Source organism: Herpailurus yagouaroundi, unplaced genomic scaffold (assembly GCF_014898765.1).
Source record: "Herpailurus yagouaroundi ecotype Mexico unplaced genomic scaffold, PumYag 159, whole genome shotgun sequence".
Classification (NCBI taxonomy): Eukaryota; Metazoa; Chordata; class Mammalia; order Carnivora; family Felidae; genus Herpailurus; species Herpailurus yagouaroundi.
Genome location: NW_024412400.1, coordinates 74,170,190 through 74,179,421, shown reverse-complemented (window position 1 = coordinate 74,179,421; position 9,232 = coordinate 74,170,190). Strand labels below are relative to the sequence as shown.

Sequence of the window (9,232 nt, the reverse complement as noted above, 5' to 3'; positions counted from 1 at the left end):
ACACCATCTCACTGCACAAGCCTGTGATTCTAGGGTGACACTCATCAGAGAGCATGTCTTAATTTTCATAAAAGTAAATGTATTTTATTTTTTAATTTTTTTTTAACATTTATTCATTCCTGAGAGACAGAGAAAGAGCATGAGCACGGGAGATGCAGAGAGGAAGGGAGACACAGAATCCAAAGCAGGCTCCAGGCTCTGAGCTGTCTGCCCAGAGCCCGATGTGGGGCTCGAACTCAGGAACATATGAGATCATGACCTTAGCCAAAGTTGGATGTTTAACTGACTGAGCCAACCAGGTGCCCCATATTTAAAAAACAATTTTTTTAATGTTTACTTATTTTTTTGAGAGAAAGAGAGAGCATAAGCAGGGAAGGGGCAGAGAGAGAGACACACAGAACCCAAAGCAGGCTCCAGGCTCTGAGCTGTCAGCACAGAACCTGATGTGGGGCTCGAACCCAAGAACCATAAGATCTAGACCTGAGCCCAAGCCGGACACTCAACCTACTGAACCACCCATGTGCCCCAGTATTTAATTTTTTTTTTTTTTTACATTGAAATGTCACTCCTTTGGTGATACAGTAGTAGATGGTAGTTAGGTTATTTAAATACCTTTACTCATGTCAATTCCACACTGGTCCCAAAAAGGTATTTACCAGTTTTTTAAGTACAAAAATTATGAAAACTTTCAATCTACACCTTGCCAAACAAAATGTTTCACTGATTATTTTTTAATGTGTTTGCTAATTGTTTAGGAAATATTTAAATTCAGCCATCAAAGGAGATCCTTATTGAATGCAGATTTAATAGACTAGGAATTAATTATGAACAGGCTAGTAACAAAAACTGGAAACCAAGATTTAAAACACTGATTATGGTACCCATAAAGAGGGGGGGAAAAGCAGATTATAAAACACTATGTTTAGATATGTGTCTAATATGTATTTTTCATATAATATTCTATATATATACCCATGGAGGAAAAGAACTAGATGGAGAATGTTTACATCCCAAGATGTAGAATTATAGAAAGGTTTTTTTTTTCCTTTTTACCTATCTGCAGTTTATAATTTTCCTATGATGAACCTATATTGCTCTTGAAAATTATTTATTTTAAAAGAAAAAGAAATATGTGTTGATTTCTTAAGAAGGCACTATAAACTCTCAAGATATTTTTAATTAAAATGTTAACCTGCTAATTTCTCTCTCAAGTTTCTGTGTTAAAGAAATAGTAACCAATATCAAAACGTGTTGAACAATGTGTTTGACGTGGATTTAGTAAGTACCCACTATGTGCCAGGTACTGCCTGGGACATGGGGACTCCAGCAGTGCATGAGCCAGTCTTCAGGGAACTCAAGGTCAGTGGTCCCTCATCTCTAACAGGAACACCTAGAGAGACCAACCCCTTTTTGTTTGTTTGTAGTGCAAGTTGGGGAGGGGCAGAGGACAGAGGTTCCAAAGCCAGCTCTGAGCAGACAGGCTGACAGCAGCAAGCCTGATGTGGCACTAGAACTCACGAACCGCTCCATCATGACCTGAGCTGAAGTCAGATGCTCAACCGACTGAACCACTCAGGTACCCTACACTAACCTTTTTATTTAACCCCCTTAAAAAACACCTCCCTCCCCATAAGCCTACTGCTCAGGATCCCCAGGGTGGAAGACAGAAAGGTCCAGTTCAAAAGTTACCCAGGTAATTCTAATGTTGTCAGCCCGGAATCAACCTCAGAGCACCACTAGTGAGGTGGTTTCTTGCCATTTCTTGACAATCCTGAAAAACTGTAAAACAAGAAATGGCTCAATAATAAAAAAATGTTTCAATGATGTAAGGATACTTTATATAATGAAATTTTAGACAGACATTCAAAATCCTGTTTTCAATGACTAGTTAAGGTCTGGGGAAATTCTCATAATAAAACGGTACTTGGAAAAAAACAGGTTAGAAAGTTTTATATTCATTATATTCATTTATTCATTCATTTACATTACATAAAATAGATTCAGACAGGAAAAGCAATAATTAAAGTTTGGAAGAAGATTGGCCAAAACAGTAACGCTGATATCTATTATCTTACAGTGACATATTTTTAATTTTTTTATTTTCTATTTTTTGTAATCATTCATTTTTATTTTTATTTTTATTTTTTTCAATATATGAAATTTATTGTCAAATTGGTTTCCATACAACACCCAGTGCTCATCCCAAAAGGTGCCCTACAGTGACATATTTTTACTTTCTATCTTCTATTCTTAACTTCCCCGAGTTTTTCCAAATTCTCTATAAAATGAATGTGTACTACTCCAATAATCAAAAAAAAAAAAAATCATCTTTTGAAATAACAACCAGCCAGGAATTATCATTCCCCCCTAATCACCAAACTCCTAGAAAAGCAAGATACTGTGGCACAGGCCTCTGTCTCTAGTGTGGGCCTAGAGTATTCACAATTTTTTGGTTTATGGGAGGCAGGACTTTATGCAATAAGCTTGATGATCCTCATTTTACAGATGAAGAGATAAAGGCTCAGAAAACTCCATTCACTTATTAATCAAAAAATTCTTACAAAGCTCATTAGCCAGGCATTCAAGTATGACCAGGTCTCAGCCTCTCCCCGCTTGATCCCGGGGACCAGTGACTCTTCATTCAGGAATTTGCTCCAAGCTACAAAGTGGCAGAGCCAAGATGTGAATCCAGGTCCTTCTGGTTTCAAACTCAGACTCTTTTTGCTGGAGCACGAGGCCCCCTAAGCAAGCACACAAGGATACAGCCACACCGTTGAGACAAAAATCCCATTTTGAACGGAGGAGTTGCAGGATAACCTAGTAGTGAAATGTTCAGGCTGTGGTGTCAGAATACCTGAATTCTAGTCTCTGCTGTACTCTTCACTGGCTAAAGGCAGATCACTTCACCCAGAGCTGATGTCCCATCATATCAAGCTGTCCTGGAGGGACACCATCAGACTCACGCCTCCTACCCCCATCTGAGTCTGCTGCACATCGTGGCTGGGCTGTCAGTCTAGTCCCTGAGCCCTGATTTGGGGTCACAAGGTATTTTAAGGATTGCACTGCCCAGATATATGAGGGATAGTTAGATATTCAGAGACTGGGAGTCCCCAGACAAAAACAGCCACTAGTCCTTTGAAATCTTGTACTTAAATATCAATTAAAACTTGCGATGCAAGGTCCTAAATGGAAAACTGTTATGTTATAATAAAGTAGCCTCAGTCGGCTTTACAACAAAGGCCCACAGTCTTTAATTACATTAGAGGACAGTCTTGTGACCAAAGAAAGCAAAATTAATTAAAAGGTGGTTTTTGTCTGAAAAGGCCTTGGCCTCATATGGGAGTCATTCATATCCCCTACTAAGACATATATGTTTATGTCTTGTCTAAAGCCCCATGAGCATAGTAGGTATACAATATATGCTAGTAATTGATTTATCAATTAAAAGATGAGTTTTATTGGGAAAGGATAGCAAAATTGACATCTTTGACCCAAAGATTCTACTTGTAGAAATTTCCGCGAAAAATGCATTCACACCTGTGGGAGGGGTTGGGGGGGAGAAGAGAAAGTGTTTCACTATAATAGAAAAAAAGAGAGACAGCCTCACTGTCCATCAACAGAGGGAGGTGTAAATGAGTTAATGGTAACTCCACACTAATGCAGCCATTAAGAAATGCAGAGGCTCAGGGCACCTGGGTGGCTCAGTTGATTAAGTGTCTGACTTCAGCTCGGTCCAGATCTCACAGTTTGTGAGTTCGAGCCTTACATCAGGCTCTCTGCTGTCAGTATAGAGCCCGCTTCGGATCCTCTCTCTCTCTCTCTGCCCCTACCCTGCTCTCACATGCTCTCTCTCTCTCAAAAATAAACATTTAAAAAAAAATGCAAAGGATCAAATATGCACTGACTTAGAAAACTCTCCAATACGTGTTTTAAAGTAAAAAAAAAAAAAAAAAAAAAAAGAGAATTTCAAATAAAGTAGATACATTTCTATTTATGCTTATTTTTTTAAACCTCTGAAGAATTTATATTTATATGTAAAAATAGTGAAAGGAAATTCAAATGACACAGAGCAAACTTCTAGCAGTAGTCACATACCTCTAAGGGGAGAGACAGGGTGCATGATTATGTCTGACTGGGCAGGGCTGGAAGGGGTCAGGATAGAAGTATTCCTTGAATCTTTTACAATAATGCTGTATTTGTGTATTACCTGTATAATAAAAAAAAAAAAATGAACAGACTGTCAAAGGGGTGGGGGGATAAACAATTTAAATTGTGTTACAAGTAATTGTTTCAGAAATGATGCAGTCAAAAACATATTTGCCAAAGTGTGGCCGCCAGATTAAAGAAATTGATCATTTCAAATCTCTTATCCCCCCCCCCCCCCCGTGGTTTAAAGGTTGCTTTCCTTTAGCTCATTATGTTTACACTGCCACTTCAAGCTGCCTTATCTGAGAATAAATTCCTTTGCTAATGTGTTTTTAAAAATTAGAAAGTTTCCTTACTTAAAAGGCACCAATCAACAGGATTGACTTTGCTAACAAGTGTGCTGAGCAAGATCTGATTTGGGTGGAATGGCCGGCCCAGGAAGTGAGAAATCAGCATCGCATGGCATTTCAGGACGTGACAGTAGTCACTTAACAGATTTGCCTTTATCTTTCCAAAGGAGAGCCTTTTCTGATAGAAGTTGCCTAATTGTTTCAGGACGTCCAGCTGAAGCCAGGCTGCGTTCACCTGCTCTCCTCCTCATTGTTCCCTTGAACGCTTACCTGCCCACACCTCTGACGTTTACCTGCAGCGGCTTAGAGAGCTGGCCCTGGGGGCTGTTTCTCGGAGCCAGCGTGCCGCATCATGCTCTGAGACCCTAAAGAGGCTTTGTGGTATCATAACTTTCAGACAGACAAGCTGCTAACGTAAACAGGAGGCGAGAGCAACGCCAGGCCACACACCTAAAAGACACCTCCGTTTCAACCATTAGCGCATGTCAGATGGTTTAAGACTGATTGAAATACCTCGTCTCATGCCGCCTGAAGTTCCACTCTCCATTCCTAAACGGTTCCTCTGTTTTTCCACCTCCTCAGAAACACCAGTAATCAGAGTCAACATTCTCAGAGAACTCCAAAGTTCAGGGGCAACAGCAAAGCTCCCAGACTAGGAATGGTGCAGGACATCAAGGAGGACATATGCCACCGACTGAAAAACATTCAGCTGGTTCACAGAATATCGAATGATAAAGATCAGGAAATGTGTTCCGGATAGCAAGAGACAGCACCATTATCAAAACGATATTTGAGCAGTCTTTTCTAGAGGCTAGTTTTACAAAGCGTCTTCATCTGTCAGATAAGTTCTAAACATCGGAGTATGAGTTTGAGTCCAAAACTCAGGAAGAGCTTAGTGATAAACATGATGGAAATACATGGCTGTATCTCCAGTGGAAGAGAAGGTTGACAATTGTCTAGATAAATAGGGTTTGGAAATCTGAGTAAGGTAGTCTTACTGGTTAACAGACTTCTAATAACTCTAGATCTGCTTTTAAATCTGTGTCTTGGAGTAGATTTCTTAGTGAGAGATTCTTTGCTCAATTGTGTACTGCCTGAAATAAACACAAGCACAGAGGAGAGGGAGTATATTTTGCTTCTCTTCTCCTGGGATCTTTTGGGGGCAAAGAGAAGTCAGATTGGGAGACTTTGGCATGGAGCCCCTTCTACTTTCCCCTCACCCCCAAATAGAAGTATCTATACAGTATTATTTGTACTTCTTGACAAAACTTGGGACTGACCTTCTCAACATCCCTTCTGCGAAAAATGCTGAGAGAACATGCTAGTCTCTTCCTGTAACAATTCTTACGCTAAACCTCCCTTTTAAGAATAAGATCTGGAATGAAACTGGGAACATGAATCTGAGAACATGGGGCTATTAGATTTCCATTTCAGTCTGTTTCTGGCTTGATTTGATTAAAGTCCACTCTGGCTATACATCCAACGTCTTACTTTCTCATTCTTCCACCACTATTTAATCCTTCATTTCCTCCACTACTGGAATGCTTCATGCTGAATGATTGGATTAAACTCCAGCCCTTCAGGATGGACCTAAGTCAGCGTGGTGGTCCAAGACTCCTTTAGTTGATACGTGGCTTTTCCACATTTGCCGATAATAAATGTTTCCTCCTCCTTACTTCTTTAGTTAATACAAGCTGTTTTCAAAGAAAACAGAATTTTGCGGAAGACGGGCTACCCCTTTTCCAGGGAAGGGGATGCTGGGAGCACATCACTTACACGCACCTTTTTTTTCCGCTTCTGTTCAAAACAAACATCGCATTTATTCTTTGTCTCCAGCTTTCATGGACTTTTTGTCTTTTCTCTCCTTTAGATCTGTGTATGCTCACAACACCTGTCTCTCTGGAAAGCACATATCCCGTTTCTTCAGCTCACCAGAAGTAGACATATATATTATTTCCCTGAGGGTTAGAGAAAGCTATCAGAACTTGGCAACATATAAAGTAAATACCCACTAATTGCAATACATTCATTTAAATCAGGTCTTTATCCTCCTTAGGCATTGTAGTAGGTGGCTTCCTTTGAAGTCTTGTTGAATTTGTCCAAAATTACCTTGCCTGAGGCAGACGGCTGTTTGGAACATTTGTTCTGAACCGATCCCCAAAGCAGTAAATCTTAGCATTGGTAACGGCTCACATGCCACAAAGAGGAAATGTCCTGGGTAGGGCATGGATCCAGGCTTAGATCCCCCATTATATACAAAGAAAAGAAAGAGAAAGGGAGAGATAACTGCACAACTCTCAGGGATATAATGCTATTGTATAACTCTGATGATGTTATAAGCCACAAACCCTGTACATTATTGAAATACATAACCAAAAGCCTACCAATGAATGTCTTTCCTCTTTTCTTCTGCAGCATCCATGCATGCATGCATCTCTCATTTTACAATAATCTTGCTACTGTTATTTGTTTGTTTGCTTACTTGCTTTAAATTCAAGTAGCTTATGCCCTCTCGTTATTTCAAACTCAACCTGGGAATTTCACTGTACCTGTATGAGAGAATCATGCTCTGTGGGCATGAAGATATCACACCTATCATTGACTCTCATCATCCCCACAAAGACACTGATAATCTGATGCAAACAACCACACTCTGAGATCCTTGGACTTATTCAAGGCTTTGTTTAGGCTGTGTCACATACTTCTACCATGTACATAAAACAGCTTTCAACCAATTATATCAGAAACTGCTCAGCAGTAGGCAAAGAAGCTTATCTGAACTTAGAGCAAATGACTCCCTAGTTAATTGTCATGGACACAGCCTTAAGTAATGGCCTTCTGGAGCAAGGGTAGAATCTAAATCAAGTTGTGAAACATTTATACATTACATGATTTAAGTGCCATATGAAAACACAGGATGGGTCAAGATGATTCCTTGGGATAATCTCCAGTGATAGCCCCAGTTTTGGGTGATGGGAGATGAAACAGAGTGAACAATACTTATGAACCTCATCACAATATCAAGCCAAAGGAGTTAACGACACACTATCAAAATGAGGGAGGAAAACAAGAAGGAAGGCGACAGGGGAATCAATAAGCAGGTGATTTTACTCAATAAAAAGGAGGAAATTCCCAAGATGGTAGTGAAGCGAGATGGGAAAGGATGGGCTGGCAATTGTGCAGTAGGCTGGAGGAGTTACCCAACCAGATAGCCATCAGAGTCTGATGCCTCTGGGAGAAAGACTCAGAGATGAACTTGATGAAATACTGGATGTGCTCAAATACACTGAGGAAAGATTTAGACAATTAGGGAGTGTGATATATAAATTGGTGTTAAATACCTAGAAAAAGTAAGCAAAGTAAAAAAATAAATAGGTAAAATGGAATATTGAGAACTAAAAACTTCAAAGAAAACAAAAAGCTATGAAAGATGCTATAAAAAGAAATAAAGGATATCTTTACCTCCTACTATGGTGTGATCTCCATTATATTTTATGTGCTTCCATTTCCCTAAAATACCCATTTGATTATATTAAAAATAAAACGGGGGGGGGGGCAGGCGGGTGGTAGGGCACAAAACTTTAAAAATTAAAAAATAAAACAAAGGAAAAGCAAATCAGCAAATAAAAAAAATTTAAAGGTTACTTATAGGGCAGGGGACATTAGTGCTTAACATTTTTGGATATATATTGTTTTATAGCTTTGACTTTGGCACCAAGTTAATATTTTGCATAAATAAACAAAATTAAATTTTAAAATGCCATCTTTGAAGAATCAAAAGTAAGGTAAAACAAATGAACCTCACTGTGTGGCCAGCTGACAGCCTAACATCACAGAGAGGAGCTAGTTCAAATGACTTTTACAACAGCTATTTGACCATATGTTCTTGGGAGGACATACTCTAAAGACAACTGTTTTCACTAATTCTGTTTTCCATAATTACATTAGTAGTAGCAGTGTTGGTATTGTTATTGTGAGACTGTTATGTAATTATGTTATGAGAACTGGAATTTCCAGTGTGAATAAAAAGAGATAAATATGTAAGATCAGTGAGGTTAAGAAAAACTTCTGAATCTGAATTGAAAATATCGGTACTTTTTTTTTCCATTTGCATACAGTATCTTTTTCCATAGTTTCATTTTCATTCTGCCATGTCTTTAGGTCGGAAATAAGTCTCTTGTAGGCAACATATAAGTGGGTCTTGTTTTTTTATCTTTTCTGCCACCCTATGTCTTTTGGTTAGAGCATTTAAACCATTTACGTTTAAAGCAATTATTGATAGAAAATATCAGTATGAACTCATGTGTATTTTACCATGTAAATAAATATGTATTATACACACACACACACACACACACACACACACACACACACCCAATTTCCTAAGTATGTTCACTGAAAAGGCTTAGAAAAAGCGACCAACCCTGTAGCAATAAGTACTACTAGTGTCCAGACATCTTCTCTAAACACCATGTCTCAGTAAAACAGACCAGTGCTCTTTGGAGAGAAGTCCAATTCCAGATGTAGGGTAGAAAATGTACAAGATGATCCTGGAATATCTTGCAAGAAACTATCAACGATTACCAAGGTTATATCAAAAGGATGTGGGACCCAACTTGAAGAGGCTTCCACTGGCTTAAGAAAAGATAATTTGAGAATCAATAAAGATAATAACTGCAATGGGGGTGCCTGGGTGGCTCAGTCGGTTGAGCGTCCAACTTTGGCTCAGGTCATGC

The 9,232-nt window shown here is 39.0% G+C and overlaps 1 long non-coding RNA gene across 1 annotated transcript; it reads right to left on the bottom strand.

The window, feature by feature from the left end:
* Positions 1 to 2,461: 2,461 nt before the first annotated feature.
* LOC121033366 (uncharacterized) lies at positions 2,462 to 6,440 on the bottom strand. Its single transcript, XR_005791854.1, has 3 exons — positions 5,010 to 6,440; positions 4,096 to 4,207; positions 2,462 to 2,659 (listed from the first exon to the last, which is right to left on the bottom strand). It is a non-coding gene; the product is annotated as an uncharacterized LOC121033366 (long non-coding RNA).
* Between the last annotated feature and the right edge of the window lie 2,792 nt (positions 6,441 to 9,232).